This window comes from Adiantum capillus-veneris, chromosome 9 (assembly GCF_014529385.1).
Source record: "Adiantum capillus-veneris isolate H3 chromosome 9, ASM1452938v2, whole genome shotgun sequence".
Classification (NCBI taxonomy): domain Eukaryota; kingdom Viridiplantae; phylum Streptophyta; class Polypodiopsida; order Polypodiales; family Pteridaceae; genus Adiantum; species Adiantum capillus-veneris.
In genome coordinates, this window is record NC_140939.1 from 74,692,585 (window position 1) to 74,708,284 (window position 15,700).

General features: G+C 43.1%; 1 pseudogene; it reads left to right on the top strand.

Moving 5' to 3' along the window:
- The first annotated feature begins 7,889 nt into the window (after nucleotides 1-7,889).
- LOC147450685 (brassinosteroid LRR receptor kinase BRL1-like) lies at nucleotides 7,890-14,481 on the top strand (annotated as a pseudogene).
- Nucleotides 14,482-15,700: the final 1,219 nt, after the last annotated feature.

A 15,700-nucleotide genomic window follows, 5' to 3' on the forward strand; every position in this document is an offset into this window, starting at 1 on the left:
CATTGACAACTTTATAAGTTGGTGGGTACTAGGAAATTAAACAAAAGGGACAAACTGGACACATGGCAGTAGGAGAGCAACCTGCAGGTTAACTCACTCTCTCCTGAAGCTCATCCCAAGGGGGGCCTGAAAGTTACTCATTGTGCAACTACAGTGTGTGTGTCAGTAGTGGGTACAGGTTCGCACCTTTAATGGAAAGCTTGCCTTCTCCCTTGTCTCATGTAGCGCGACAATTTTCTCTCGCGCATCTCTCTCTTCTCTTTGCACATATGATAATGCCCCACTAGTTGGGCTTCTCAGTTGACCATGTACGTTTGCCAAGGCAAGAGCCTTCTGAACAAGTACCGGATTTCATAGTCACAAGGGATGCATCCCTAGGAGTGGGGACGGGGCTCAAATGGATTATATGTGTAAAAAGGAGGGCGGGATGGCAAGTGGGGAAGGAAAAGTGGGATGGGAAGCCCAAAAATGGGTGTCCCCTGTGACTATGCCGGATTGGCTAATTGCGAATCCCCCACACATACACACAGTTCCATCGTGCAGAATTGCAAAAACGGAGAGTTTTCTCGTGTGAAAACTCGTTCGACTCAAAGGGGAACTGTCCCATTACGTGCGGGAGCTCTTGGGGCACGGGTAGACGCATTCGTTCTGCTCAAAATAATGCAAAACAGAGAATTACGGCTTGCCGTGTTTTTTTGAAGGTTTAGGGTTTCGCACCTAAACTCCAAGAAATCGCTAGGGGAGCCTCTGGAAGGTCGTGGGATGCTTATACAGAGCTTTGGGCACCTGGAAGTGACAAAACGGGGAATTACAGCACACTGAAATTTTGTTACAGCTCATCAGAAAGCTTTTAAATTGCGAGGGAATCTGTCCTAGACATGTAGTTTTGACCTTCAGGGGTTTTGTCACAGTTATGCTAACGACGTTGGGTCAAAAACCTGCAAATTCTGCCCTCGCCATGTTTGGACAGCTTTGTAAGAGTTTCTTTGAGTGTTCGGATCGTCTACTTTCAATTGAATAAAGAAATACCGAAAGGGGCGCCAGTCTTCGGGGCCTACAAGGTGTCGGTCCTTGTGTGCGCAGTGACAATCTAGTCGCTGGACACATTTGTGTTCTCTTTTCTTCTTAGTGCTCTGTATAAAGCCAACAAGTAAATTGAATAAGTACCGCCCTCTACTGTGTACAGACCAGTTATATGGTTCCATCGACCGGATAGTCACTTTTTCGTCAAAAAGTGCAGCGTGGATTGTTGTGGGTGAAAGCAGCACAGAGCTTGTCAATAAGGCAGAGAAGAGAGACCAAGTACCTGAAAAGGGATCTTCCTCACATGGCATAGAGAGAGTTCCTTCAACTCTTCAAGAAGAGGACAGGTTGTTTAGAGCTCAACTACGTAGCTGCATGGAAATGTTTCAACAGTTGATTGACAATCCAAGGATGCAAGAGTTCTTACAGGATCCTACATAGGGTTTTTAGGTTTGGCATAGGCCATGACTGCGTCGTTTCAGGAAAAGGAGATTTTAAATGCACAAAGGTCTTGTGATTCTCGAGGGAAAGCCCATGTGATTGAGCAACTAGTAGTGACCATTCATCCCAAGCAATTTTCTTTACCTGGACAAGAACCGTTTGTGAATGGTCAAGGGAGTAATGAACAGGCTATACGCCGGATCCTTCCATTACCTACTTCATATCCTGGTTATTTTGGAGGTGGTTTAGTGTTTCAAGATATGGCTGGACCTTCCACATGTTATATGCCAAGGAATGTGTTTGCAACAATGCTACCATGCATGGTTAACCCTATGTATGGAAACATGGATGTCCAACCAGGTTTTCAGGGTGCCTATGGTCAATTTCGAATGCCTGGAACACAGCTTTCTATGACTGGTTTTTTGCAACCATATGCCCAAAATGTAAATACGATAGGTAAAACAGGTGATGCGAGTGCTCGAATGGACAATCCTAGAGTGCCACTCTTACGGGCACCTGTTTATGACAATTAGACTCCTTTCAGTCAACCTAAGGTTTACAAGGAAAATGGGCAAGGAGTGAAGTTTGAAACTTTCAGGGGAACTCAGGATCAACTCAAGGCTTTGACCGTCATAGGATCCCGCTAAAGTGTAAGCAATTAGGTCATGGCCAGACTTGAAGTCCGTACATGAAATTCGAAGCTTTCTAGGCTTATGTTCCTACTACAGGAGGTTTATCTGAAATTTTGTTGAGATTTCTTCTCCACTCCATACACTACAAGGGAAAGGAGTTACTTTCAAGTGGACAACCAAGGAAATTCTAGCCTTCAAACACTTGAAAGAAAAGCTGACTTCAGATCCGATAATCATTTTGCCAGATCTTTCGAAAACTTTTGTGGTTCAATGTGATGCATTTGGCCATAGTCTTGATGCAATTCTAATGCAGAATGGCAGAGTAGTCGCATATGAGAGCAGAATTCTTTTGAAGACCAAAAAGAATTTGCAAGTTTATGAGAAAGAACTATTGGCAGTAATTCACACCTCACTAGTGGGAAACACTATCTGCTAGGGACTGATTTTGTTGTTCAAACAGACCATCAAACCTTGCGATACTTTCTCACGCAATCGAAGTTGTCTGAGAAACACATGCGATGGGCAAACATCTTGTCAGTGTTCCATTTTCAGATTGTGCATGTGGAAGGGAAAGGAAACGTGGTGGCTGATGCATTGTCACAAAAGTCCCAAATTTCAGCAGTGTCAATTTTGTACCATTGTGAACTAGACGAAATATGGAAAGCATTTTTTGAGAACATGGGCACTACGCTAAAGTTCTCATCTTCATTTCATCCAGAAACTGATGGACAGTCAGAAGAGGCAAGTTCAATTGTCCTAGATCTACACAAATGTTATGTATCAAAGCACAAGGCAGCTTAGGAACACAATCTCCCATTGGTTGAATATGCTTACAATAACATTGTGCATGCATCAATAGGCAAGGCACCAATTGAGATAGTGGAAGGAGGGAAAACAGTCCCACCCATTTTGCAGACTAAGGATAAGATATTTGAGGCAGACAAATATGTGCAAGATATGGATGAAACATACACGAAGATAAAGATTGCTCTCAAGAAGACTCGGGCTAAGAAAAAGAAAGCTGCTTATCGTCACCGTCGTGAACTTGTATTTTCACTTGTTGATTGGGTACTTTTGCACTTTGAAAAGGCTAGGTTAAGAAAAAGGAAAGGCACGGAAGGCTTGTTTCCAGATCCTAGTATGAGATATTAAGGTCCTTTTCAGATTTCAAAAAAGATCAACGATGTAGATTACAGGTTGAAGCTACCAAAAGGCTAGAAAATACATAATGAATTTTATGTCAGCCTTCTATGGCCCTTTGTTGGTGATGTGCCACAGAATATGCTTGATGAGGAGCAACCCAAAATGGAAGAATTGGATGAGATTCTTGTTTATTGAACAAATATTGGCATATAAGGAAAGGAAGGTTAGAGAAAAGGTTTGTAGCAGGGCTACAGTGTCACGGGCACAGGACAGACAATTAGTTACAATTGGGCTGGAGTTCACACTGGACGGACTTTTGCCTGGGTAATGACATGCCACTACCATCGTTTGGAGATAGACTTGGCTGGATTTAATATTTGCGAGCAGTTGGTGGCTCTTTATGATTGTATATATCCGTACTTGTTTGGAGTCATGATGATCATCTACTTATACTTTGTATGGTCATGGACTCGAGTCTGGAGTCCATGCACTGCACATCTACACCATCCTTGCACATTTGAGCCTCGAAACCCCCATTTTACCCATGAGTTCTCGGTGTGGAGCTATGTGTGTTACCATGCCAAAATCTGTGCTGATTCTTTTGAGTTATTCGAGTTCCATGATGTTCAGGTTCTACTGAGGAGTCATTGTGTTTTCCCTGTTATTCATTATTTTCAGTGTTATCATTCTATTGGAGTGAGATTTCACGCACATTGCACTGAGGAGCACCCACTATAGAGAGCACGACACATCATCTCCACTACATATGCTCTCATTTTTTGGCACACCCGGTGAGATCTCAACTAAAGTCTCACTCCGTTATTGCAAAGGTCTCTGCAGGGAGGATGCAAATAACCATGCTAGGAGATTTGTATCCCTATGCAGGGGTTGTGGTCTCAATAGAGAAGAAACCTACCTAGTACTTTTCCCATCTACCTTGGATGGATTAGCAAATAATTGGTACAATCAATTTGCAAAGAACCACTTTACCACTTGGGACACACTACAAAAGCAGTCCTGTGAAGCTTTAGACAAGGGGACTTCCAAGAGAAGACTGTCGATGAGTTGGCCAACCTGATGCTCCAGCCAAATGAGACTTTTGCAGAACTCACGACTAGAACCAAGCCTCTGGTCGCCAAGCTTCCTCGACAACCAATTGAATTTATGGTTAATAAGTGGGTGGAGAAGGCTCTTTCCAAGACGTCTCACCAAAAACTCCGAGAGAGTCTTCGACCTAAAGCCACTCTAGAGGAGTTTGTCCGGCTCCTACTAGGATAGAAGGGGCTAGGAATTTTTTTATTGAATCCCCTCAAGTAGAGACCACCTCAGTACTTTTGGAGAGTCTTTTTGATCCTTTGAATTCTTTATGCAGGGAAATCAAAGCCCTGAAGTTACAACGAGCTCTTCAAGAGGAGAGATCATTCTCTCTTTGACAGAAGAAGCCTCCACATCAAGAAGCTTTGGACCAGATCAAGGGGAAGTTGGAGGAGCTCAAGGCTCATCAGGTGTCTAAGGCTATGTTCTGGGGTAGCTTCTGCTATTCTCCCGAGCATCCTCCGAAGGAATGTCCACTTCGAGCTTACTGTCACTTCTCTGAGAAGTCCGGCCATGAGGACAAGGAGTGCTACTATTCGAAGGGACTGAGGCAATTACATTAGAGCCTCGCCCCTATGCTTCAAAAAGGCTTGGCTCTTGCATCCAATATGGTTTCTCCCTATGGCCATCCAACCCACATGTCACCTTTGTTGACAACCCCTATGCATGCTATGCAAGGTATGCAAAGCACCTTTCCATCTCAAAGTTTTTATCACGCTAGTGCCCCCTCAGGTCCTCAAAGTTTCTATAGCTTAGCTTCCAACCCTATGCAACACAAGCAGAGACCACCTCGTCCCCCGCCTCACCCATTCAATCGCCTCATTTTATGCTACGGGTGTGGGGGATATGGACATTACCAAAGCAAGTGTCCCTTGCCTGAACGGTCTCCTCCTTGTCGATATTGCTGCGAGGCTAAACTCCAAGTATCAGGTAGGCCCTCACACGTGACACATTTGAACATCACTACTAAAAGTTGTGCAAGCAGATCTCTAACATGTATAAAATGCTCTGTGTCACAAAATGATGATGTGGCATGGGTGAAAGCATGACTGGGTGGTACACTTTTATGGGTTGATTACTAGTTTTGAATAGATGCACTATTATACGTGGCGCGTAGTAAAATTTTTGCAAATTAATTCTAAATTTGGTGCCAAACATCTTTTTAGATTCTCCTCTTCAAGAGCTATCCAATGATATATCACACGACTTGGGTTCTTTTATCTTTGTCAAACATATTACAGCTATTAATTTGCCAAATAGCGATGTCCCGGACACAGCTTTCGTGTCCAGTGTCCACCCAGTCATGCTTTCACCCGCATGTCCACTAGAAACTCACAGAGTTAAAGATTATAAGTTGTTCCAACTTATAAAGTACCTCTCCGATGGGGCCCTTGGGGACACATAGAGATTAAGAAAAGGAGATCGTGAAGATGGTGACATAGCAAGCGATGTATGGACAACCCGCGAATCGCGTTGACTGCTAACGCGGCAACGTACTTATTTTTTGTAATTTACACTAGCTGCTAGGTAGTGCTAGCTTTTGGGCCACATGCTTTTGAGATTGAAGCTTTTCATGTAACTGGTTTTGAGAAGACCTAGAGCCTTTAAATAGTAACTGGGTCTCTCTTCTCTCAATTTTGCTTGTAAGCAGTGAGCTGAGAGGACCCTCAGACTCTGTACTTCGCTCAAGCGTTACTATAAAAATAAATATCAAAAGGGGCGCTAGAATTTGGGGCCAATACCCTCGGCATGGAACTACAACGAGCCGTTTCTTCTCTCTATTGGATTGTAATAAAGTTTGTAAATTGATTTTAAGTGATTTATCGTGTGTCGTGCGAGATTTCAAATTTGTGGTGTCCAAGTCAGTTACACTCTGCTACTAGGCCATCATGATCATATTCTCTCGTGGTCCTCATCTTGTCAATGACCTTCTTTACTCTCTCGGTGGTTAAGAAAGCACAGGTCTGTGGGCATGGCTCTAGCGGATCTTGAAGAGGTGGCTGCCTCGAGCTGTGTAGAGAGATGATGCATACTAATCCCATACCTCCATAGAAATGATGATTGGTGGGGCAGAATGCTTCTGGAAAAGTAGCCATGCCTCGCCTAAGTTTTGGCTCAAAAACAGCTGGTATAAATCTTGCTCTAATCGAGCTAGAAACGCCCTCTTCCTCCATCGCACCAAGCGTCGAGAAGCAATCCGTGACTGTGACGAGTCCTAGCAGTACCTCGGGCTCTCGTCTCTCTACACTCCTCATCATACCAGCTATTCTAGTGTATAATCACAGAATGTAGTCGCTACCTAGGCTCAATGTGTGTGTATGCCTTTGTTGTTGCCTCCTGTAGTGTCTCGTCAATATATAAGTGAGCTCCACTAAAGGTCTCCCCAAATCCTCTGTGCATAAGCGTCTTCATATACCATTTATGTAGACAAAATCAGTCTCCAAAGTAAAAGTGTATCGGGTATGCATAGATGTCTATACCAATCGAGCTGTGCTGAACTGGAATGAGACAGTAAACGTGAGGACATCATCATCTATTGAGCGAGAGAGAGAGAGAGAGAGAGAGATAGAGAGAGATTTTATTAACATCTTCCACAAGACCGACCTCAACCCATGAGACAAATCAATGTACATGGGTATCCTCTATCATTCCAACAAAATGAAAAGGATCTGAACTAAAAACCTATGGTGGGAGGGCTTGCATTGGGTGTCTCTTTCAACATTTGCAATTGCTTTTTGGTATGCTTCGTTTGTGGAGATTTTGGTATAATTGGACCACACGGAATGGCTTTATTTTTTATGATGCAAGTGGTCTTCCATGGCATGTGTTGAAGTTGAGAGGTATTTCTTTGCTTTCCACTATTTGGGTCATTTTCTATGGCAAATGCAACGGTCTGGAACTATGACGGGTTCTCTATCGTGGCCAATCGTATTGCCTACTCCATTGTTGTGTATAAGAACATAATAGAAAACGAGATGCCAACATCCTTGGGTACTATTTACAGCATCAAAGTCTCAGTGTTACATCCCCAAGCATCAAGGTGGGTGTCTGAACTATGTACGGCCAAGTGTGAATATAGCCCTATGGTTAGGGCAGCTAAGGAGTTCACAAAGAGGACCCGAGGCTCATTTTTCAGCTACTTTGTATGGACTCTAGGCCTTGAAAACTCTACCCACACCCCCGTATTGGTGTGGGCTTCGTGGTATGGGACCTCTCTCCATCAACAATTTCTTAGGTACCATTCCTTCGTCCCTCCAATACCTCAACTTGGCAAGCAACAAGCTCTCCAGGAGCTTCCCATCATAAATTGTCACCCATTTCCACAACTTGGAGAGCTTGCTTCTCACCTTCAATGCCTTCACAGGACGACTCCTTGAAATGGACATCACCAACTTGAACACTGTGAAGGTGCTTGGACAAGGCTCCAACAAGCTGAGTGGCTCTATTGCATCACAATTATGCTCTCCATCCTTTGCCTTGGATAAGTTGATGCTCTCCAATGCTCAAGTGTATACGAGATATTCCAATAGCCCCTGCTAATCACAGACGCTAGACCTTAGCTTCAATCATCTGCATGACGAGACACCTCCTGAGGTCAGTGTATGTTGAACCTGGAGACCTAATCAATGTGGTACAATGAGTTTATGGGAGAGGTTCCAAAAGAGAGAGGGTTGTTGTCCAAGCTAAGAGTTCTCATTCTAAATTGTTGGAATTAGGGTTGCAGAGAAACGCACACAGCTTGGAGAAGACGAAGGAAGCTCAAGGCACACAATAGAGAGTGTGTAACTTAGTGTGCAATGGAAAGATAGATAGCCCTAGAGTGATGGGCGTATATACAATGGTCGGGGGAAAAAAACCTCCTAAAGGGGGGAAAAATGCCCCGGCGGTCCTAGGGTGTTCACACACATCACTACCACATGTATATGGTAACAAATCCCCCCTGGAGTGATGTGGTGAACAAGAGCTAGCACATGAGTAAGGGGAAGTGCCATGCCCTGAGGACATGATCAGTCCACAAAGGGGAGTAAGCCCAAACCTTTGCGGAAAGCTTCAAGCTTCTCACGAGACAATGCCTTTGTGAAAATATCTGCAAGGTTGTCCTGTGTTGGCACATAAGCCAAGCTGTGATCTCTCCTACTGAGAGCCTCTCCCTGACATAGTGGTAATGCACCTCCATGTGCTTTGTGCGAGCATGAAAAACTGGGTTCCTCGCAACTACCAATGTTCTCTGACTGTCATTATAGATAGGGTTGGCAGTATCCTGTCCAACACCCAAATCATCCATAAGGCCTCTGAGCCATACACACTCAACCGTAGCTATGAAGACTGTCCTGTACTCAGCCTCACAACTCAAAGTGGCCATAGTAGGTTACTTCTTGATCAACCATGATATACATGAACTGCCAAGCATGAAACAAAAACCACTTGTGGACACTCGCGTGTCAAAACAACCAGTCCAATCTGAGTCCAAAAAAGCATGTAAGTCTGGCGGCAATGATCCCCCCTTGGGATAAAACAAGCCAAGATGTACAGTGCCACTAAGGTAGCGGAAAATCCTCTTGACAGCGTGCGAATGCTTAGACCCTGGGCTATGCATAAATCTATTGAACTGTGAGACTGCAAATTGAATATCTAGCCTCGTGCTACATACATAAATGAGGCAACCAACAGTAGTTTGATAAAGAGTGACATCAGCAGGATCGCCAGCATCATGTAGACTCAACTTCAAACCTGTTTCCATGGGAGTGTCAATAGGTTTGCAATCTTCAAGTCCAAACTTACATAGCAATGTCGCTATGTAACTTTCTTGACACAAGGCAATACCACCATCACACTACTTAAACTGTATACCCAAGTAATGATGCAACAGCCCCAAATCTTTCATCTTGAAAGTAGCATGCAAATCAGCCTGAATTCAGCAATATGGCTCTCATTTGGTCCAGTGATCAGAAAATCATCTACATAAAGACCACAATGAGAAGTACATCACCCTCTTGCTCTACATACAATGTGCTTTCAGTTGTACTGTTACGAAAGCCTCGCTTGACCAAATGAGTGTCATCTTTCACATACCAAGCACGAGGAGATTGCTTCAACCCATACAAAGCCTTCTTACATTTTCACACTTTGTCCTCTTGTCCTTTTATGACAAAACCGTGAGGCTGCGTTACATAAACTTCCTCAAATATGTCACCATTCAAGAAAGCAGTAACAATGTCTGATTGATGTACATCCCAACCAAAATGAGCTGCCAATGCACATAGAAAACGCACAGTAGTCATATGACAAGTGGGAGCAAAATTTTCTTCATAATCTATGCCTTTGCTATGCATAACCCTTTGCAACAAGTCAAGCCTTATGGTGATCGATCTCACCATCCGGCTTGTGTTTCAGCTTGTAAACCCATTTCATACCAATGGCCTTTTTGCCAGGAGGCAAATCAAATAAAGTCCATGTGTCATTTTCTATAAGTGCATCATATTCTGATTGCATGGCAACCATCCAATTTTTTGAATTCTGTGCTTCATCAAAAGATAGAGGCTCCTCAACATCATGTAAGCTAGACACAGCCAAAGCATAACAACCTGATGCATAAGATGCATGGTCAGAGCCTGAACGAGTACGACTAGACAAAGGTGCATCCAATTTAGTGTCACGCAAGTGTGCACGAGCCATTTTGGCATACCTCTAGCCTGCTCATTTTCAGTCCTTTCCTCATCAAGTACATCATGTACATGTGCATCAGCAATAGGCTGATCTGTAACATTTGCAGAAACCCCCGTAGGCTGTACATTTGCCTCATTGGAACTTACATCGTATTTCCACCATTGAAAAGAGGCAACAAAGTGTCATAAATGTCCTGTTAGCTTACATTACTGTCTCTAGTACATGACAGCAAGGGCTGAACAGAATCTTCCACAAACACTACATCCCGTGAAACCTGAATACATTTTGTTTGCGGATGATACAACCTGTAACCTTTGCTTTCAACACTATAACCAACAAAAATACATTTGACAGCCTTATCATCTAATTTTCTGAGCTGTGTTTGTGGCACCAAAGCATATGCCAAACAACCAAAAACACGCATGTGCTCAATAGAAGGCTTTCTATCATACCATGCTTCATATGGAGTAATAGACTGCAAAGCTTTTGTAGGAAACTTGTTTAGTACATAAGTGGCACATATGATGGACTCAAGCCAAAAAGAATACGGAAAATCTTGACTTTTGACCATACATCGTGCCATTTATGGACCCGTTTTTCCTCTCAGCAACACCATTTTGCTGAGGTGTATAAGGCACTGTACATTGTTGTTTTATCCCACGACTACCCAGAAATGCATTGAATTCATGAGACATATACTCCCCCTCTTGATCGCAACGGAGGGTGCCCATAGTATATTTAGAGACATTTTCAGCCATAGCCAGAAATTATTTGAAGCACATAAAAACTTCAGAATTTGCTTTAAGCACAAATACCCATGCATGCCTGGAGTAATCATCAATGAAAGTCACAAAGTACAGGTAATTGCCCAAGGACGGAGTTTGCATGGGTCTACAAACATCACTATGCACAAGGTGCAACCTGCATGTGTCCCTAACTGAACCATCCTTTGGAAACTTAGAACGCTATATTTTACCCAAAATACAGTCTTCACAAACATGTTTGAGAGATGCTTCAAGAGGCGGAAAAGAAGCAACCATATCAGATTTCTGCAAACGTAGCAAACTGGCAAAATTTAGATGAACAAAACGTGCATGTCAAAGTTTTGCATCTGAAATAGCCCTTGAATTTGCAACTGCATTTGAAAAATTTTTTCCACACTTGTCATACAAAGTGAGCTTATACAGCCCACGCACAAAAGGCCAAATGCAACAATTTCATCACCAAAGCTGAGATTATGAACTGTACATTTGTTATCTACAAATTTGACTACAAGTCCAAGTCTAGCAAGTGTGGATACAAACAAGATATTCTTCTTGATCCCAAGTACATAAAGTTCATCAACAAGTGTGAAGGAACTGCCATTTGCAGCAATAATCACAATCTTTCCAACTCCTTGAACCGGATAAGAGGCATTGTTGGCACAAGTGACTAAATTCCCATGAGGGAGAGACTCAAGAGAAGTGAACAATTCACGATGTGAGGTAATGTGCTTTGTAGCACCACTATCGAAATACCACACATGTGAATCTACAGCAAAGCATGCATCATGGAAAATAGGATTGTAAGTGCACTCTGCACTAAAAGTCCATTCTCCATCAACATCAGCAACACAGTCTCCTTTTATAGAAGACTCACAATGACTGCATTTGTAGTGGAACCAGCATTTGCAATGGAACCACCCTCTTTCTTCTTAGCCTCTTTTTCCTTCATCTTAGGACACTGCTTGATCAAGTGATCTTTAGCTTTACAATAATGGCAACGCATCTTCTATTTGCATCACCAAAATTGCCAGACGAAGTGCTGCCAACAGAAGCATTGGGAACAAAAGTTTTGCCACTTAGTCGAACCATAAGAAGTGGCTTCATTGCTGTTACCACCCTTTCTTTGAGAAGCAATGAAAGCCTTTTCAACTGCACACTGTCTAGTCCTTTTTTTTTTGGAAAGTGACTCTTGTAACAGCAATGTGCATAATGCATCAAACTTGACAACTTCTCGATTTCCTTGGGTCATAAGTCTCCAAGTACTAGCAAAAGTCTGGTAAGAATCTTGTAAGGCATCAAGAACAGTCTGCACAAGGGAATTGTTTGAAATGACTTTACCTACAGAAATAAGTTGCTCATTGATATCCTTGACAGTAGCAAGGAAAGTGTCCATATCATCTTCCTCATGCATAATCTTTGACTCCAGCTCTTTACGCAGCAAAGCAATTCTAGCCTCATTGCAACTTGCATAAAGACCAACCAATATATCCCAAGCCTGTTTTGCAGATTTTGTTGAACGGATGTGAAGAACAATGGTGCACGTCACAGACAACGCAATCAATGCATGAGCCTCCGCATCCTTAACATCCCAATGAGCTTTTTCTGGCGTAGGCAAAACAACTCTAATAGCAGCAATTCTTGCAACAAGACCTGCAACATCCTCAACATCACCTACATCCTCAAAACCAGGACGTACATCAATGCCCTGCACAATATTCGAGACGCCCTTTGACACAAGAACATGTTGCATCATATAAGCCAGATAGGGTAATTGTCCCCATCCAACCTGTTCTCAGCAACAAACATCTTGAAGACATCTATGTTGTTGTCAGCCATGGTAAATGCTGCACCTGATGTCAAAACTGCCCAAAAATAGAAGAAAAAGAGCGAGAACAACACATGCTATATAGCACAAACCGTAGAAGACCGTAAGGCACCTGTTACGCAAAAAATGGCACTGACAAAAATTCTGCACAAAATGATGAAATTACCTATGCAGACTTGCCTATAGTAGAAATAGAGACTGAAATGAGCCTGAATAAAAAAACTGAGCAAACTAAGCTCTACGAGCTTACCCGAAATATTTATAGACTTGGGATTGCTCGCCAAACCTCACTGTAATCGGAGAAAGTGAGCAGGCGTATGCTTGAGCAGTTGGCAACTAAGCCCGGGAGGACGTAACCTACTCTGATACCAATTGTTGGAATTAGGGTTGCAGAGAAAGGCACACAGCTTGGAGAAGACGAAGGAAGCTTAAGGGACACAATAGAGAGTGTGTTACTTAGTGTGCAATAGAAAGATAGATAGCCAAGTGATGGACGTATATACAATGCTCGGGGGAAAAAACCTTCTAAAGAGGAAAAAATGCCCCAACGGTCCTAGTGTGTTCACACACATCACCACCACGTGTATATGGTAACATAAATAAAAACTTCCTTTCTGGTCTGTTATCTGCTGAGGTCTCCAATGGCACTGAAATGCAATGGCTCCTACTCTCCAAAAACTATCTCACAAATAGCATCTTTGCTTCAAAACATACATCAGTTGACAATGCTAGAAATGGGCAACAACATCCTCTGGGGCCCTATAACTTCTGAGATTGCAAAGGCCACCAATTTTCTGTGGGTTGATCTCAACAACAATTCCTTGAGTGGCCCCATGCCGTCAAGGATTGGGCTCCGTGTGAATGAGCCCAAAGATCGCCTCCATGATCAAGTGTTTCCATTCATACAAATTCAGGGCAGTAGGTGTAACTCTAGAAGCTCTCGCCCCAATCCCATTGATGAATGCATGTGACTCCTCTAGACTCTACACAAGAGACCTCTTAAACAATGATCCAGACTTCAATAGCATATATGTACTGGACCTCTCCTACAATAGATTGGAGGGCAGCTTACCCAAAGAAATCAGTTATCTCAATACCCTAATGACGTTGAGCCTGGATCACAACTTTCTGGTGGGTGCCATCCCTGCAAGTTTTATGCTTCTCACAACCATAGGAGTTTTGGAGCTCCCCTATAACAAGCTTGAAGGAAGGCTTTGACCACTTGATAGTTCAGATTGATGTGTCTCTGGCCCAATCAACTAGGCAGCTCAGCATTGCTTCTTCAGCAGGTTCTGAACACAACCCAGGTCTATGTGGTGAACCCCTGCCACCTTGTGGCAACATGTCAAAAGATAACAAGACATCTGAGAGATGCATATGCATTGATCATAATCAATTTATTGTGCTTCCATGAGCCAAGGCCCAACATGCTTATGGGAATGGTGATAGATCTTGCACTAGTGTGTATGTCATGTAGAGGGCTAAGAAGGGACGACTAGATATTGATGTGTGCTCAGCAATCTTCATCTGGCACCATGCAATGGAAACAACAACTGGAACATAAGAGGGGAGAGGGAGCCCTTTAGCATCAATATGGATACCTTTGAGAGGCCTCTTAGAAGGCTTGATTTTGCACAACTTATATAGGCAACAAGTGATTTTTGCCGAGAGAGCCTCATTGGCCTAGGATGTTCTGGCAAGATATACAAAGCTGAGTTAAAAGATGGGTGTACGATTGCCATCAAGAAGCTTCTATGATTCAGCTATCAAAGAGACAGAGTTCACAGCAGAGATGGAGACTCAGGGCAAGACTTAGCATAGAAACATGGCACCCTTATTAGGCTATTGCAAGGTGGGCAAAGAGAGGTTGTTAGGCTATGCTTATTCTTGAGGAGAAGAACCTTGACACATCTTCTTCTCATGGCAGAAATAATTCTGAACAGGCCTTCTATTCTAACTCCAACAGAGGTAGAGGTAGAGGTAGAGGTCGTGGTCGAGGCCCAAGGGGTTGCAGGGACCAATTTCAAGAAGGTCAATCAAATCAAAACAATACAGGTGGTAGGGGAAACCAGTCTCAAGGCAGGGGCAGTCAAAGAGGTCGTGGTGCAGGATCAAGCAGGCAGCAACATACTCCAAATAGCAGAGAATGTTGGACTTGTGGTGAAAGAGGTCACATGTCACGTGACTGTCCAAAGGGAAAAGCAAGTGGAAAGAGATAACAGGGCAACTATGCATCTACTAGGAGAGATGCATATGATAGCAAAAGCGAGTGCATGTTTGTTATGTAGCATGAAATGAATAGAATGACTGTAGAGAATTCCACCCAAGATGATGTTTGGTATGTGGATTCAGGTACCTCTAATCACATGACGTCTTGTGGAGAGTGATTTAGAGATATGCGCAAACTAGATGTGTCAGGCTATGTGCAGTCAGGAGATGAAACAACTCACCCCATTGCTCATGTAGGGGACATACCTCTAAATACGAAGAGTGGGAAATCAAAGTACTTAGCAGATGTACTTCATGTCCCAAACCTTACAAAGAATCTTGTTTCTGTTGGACAAATGGTTGAGCGGGGTTTGCAGGTTCGCTTCAATCCAAATGGCTGTTATGTAGAAGATTTCCAGAATGGCTGTAAGCTAATCACAAAGGGAAAATGTGTGGGCAGAATGTTTACGCTGAATGTAGACATGCCTGAGATAAAAGCTGCATTATTTGCACAAGACACAAGTGTTGTGGTTGATGTTGACATTTGGCACAAACGCATTGGCCATGTCAATGAGCAGAGATTGCACAACATGCAATCAATATAGATTGTAAAAGGTTTGCCCAAATTCTAGGTGGATAGTATGCATAAAGTGTGTGCAGCATGCCAGTTTGGAAAACAGTCAAAGGGCTCATTTCCACATGAGCGCAATGTATGCAAAAATCCACTTGAGGTGGTGCACACAGATGTTTGGGGTCCAACCGATACTGCAAGTATACATGGTTGCAGGTATTATGTCTCTTTCATTGATGACCATACAAGGAAAGTATGGGTCTACTTCATGCGTAACAAAAGTGAAGTGTTTGGCCACTTTCAAGACTTCAAAGTCATGATTGAGAAGGAG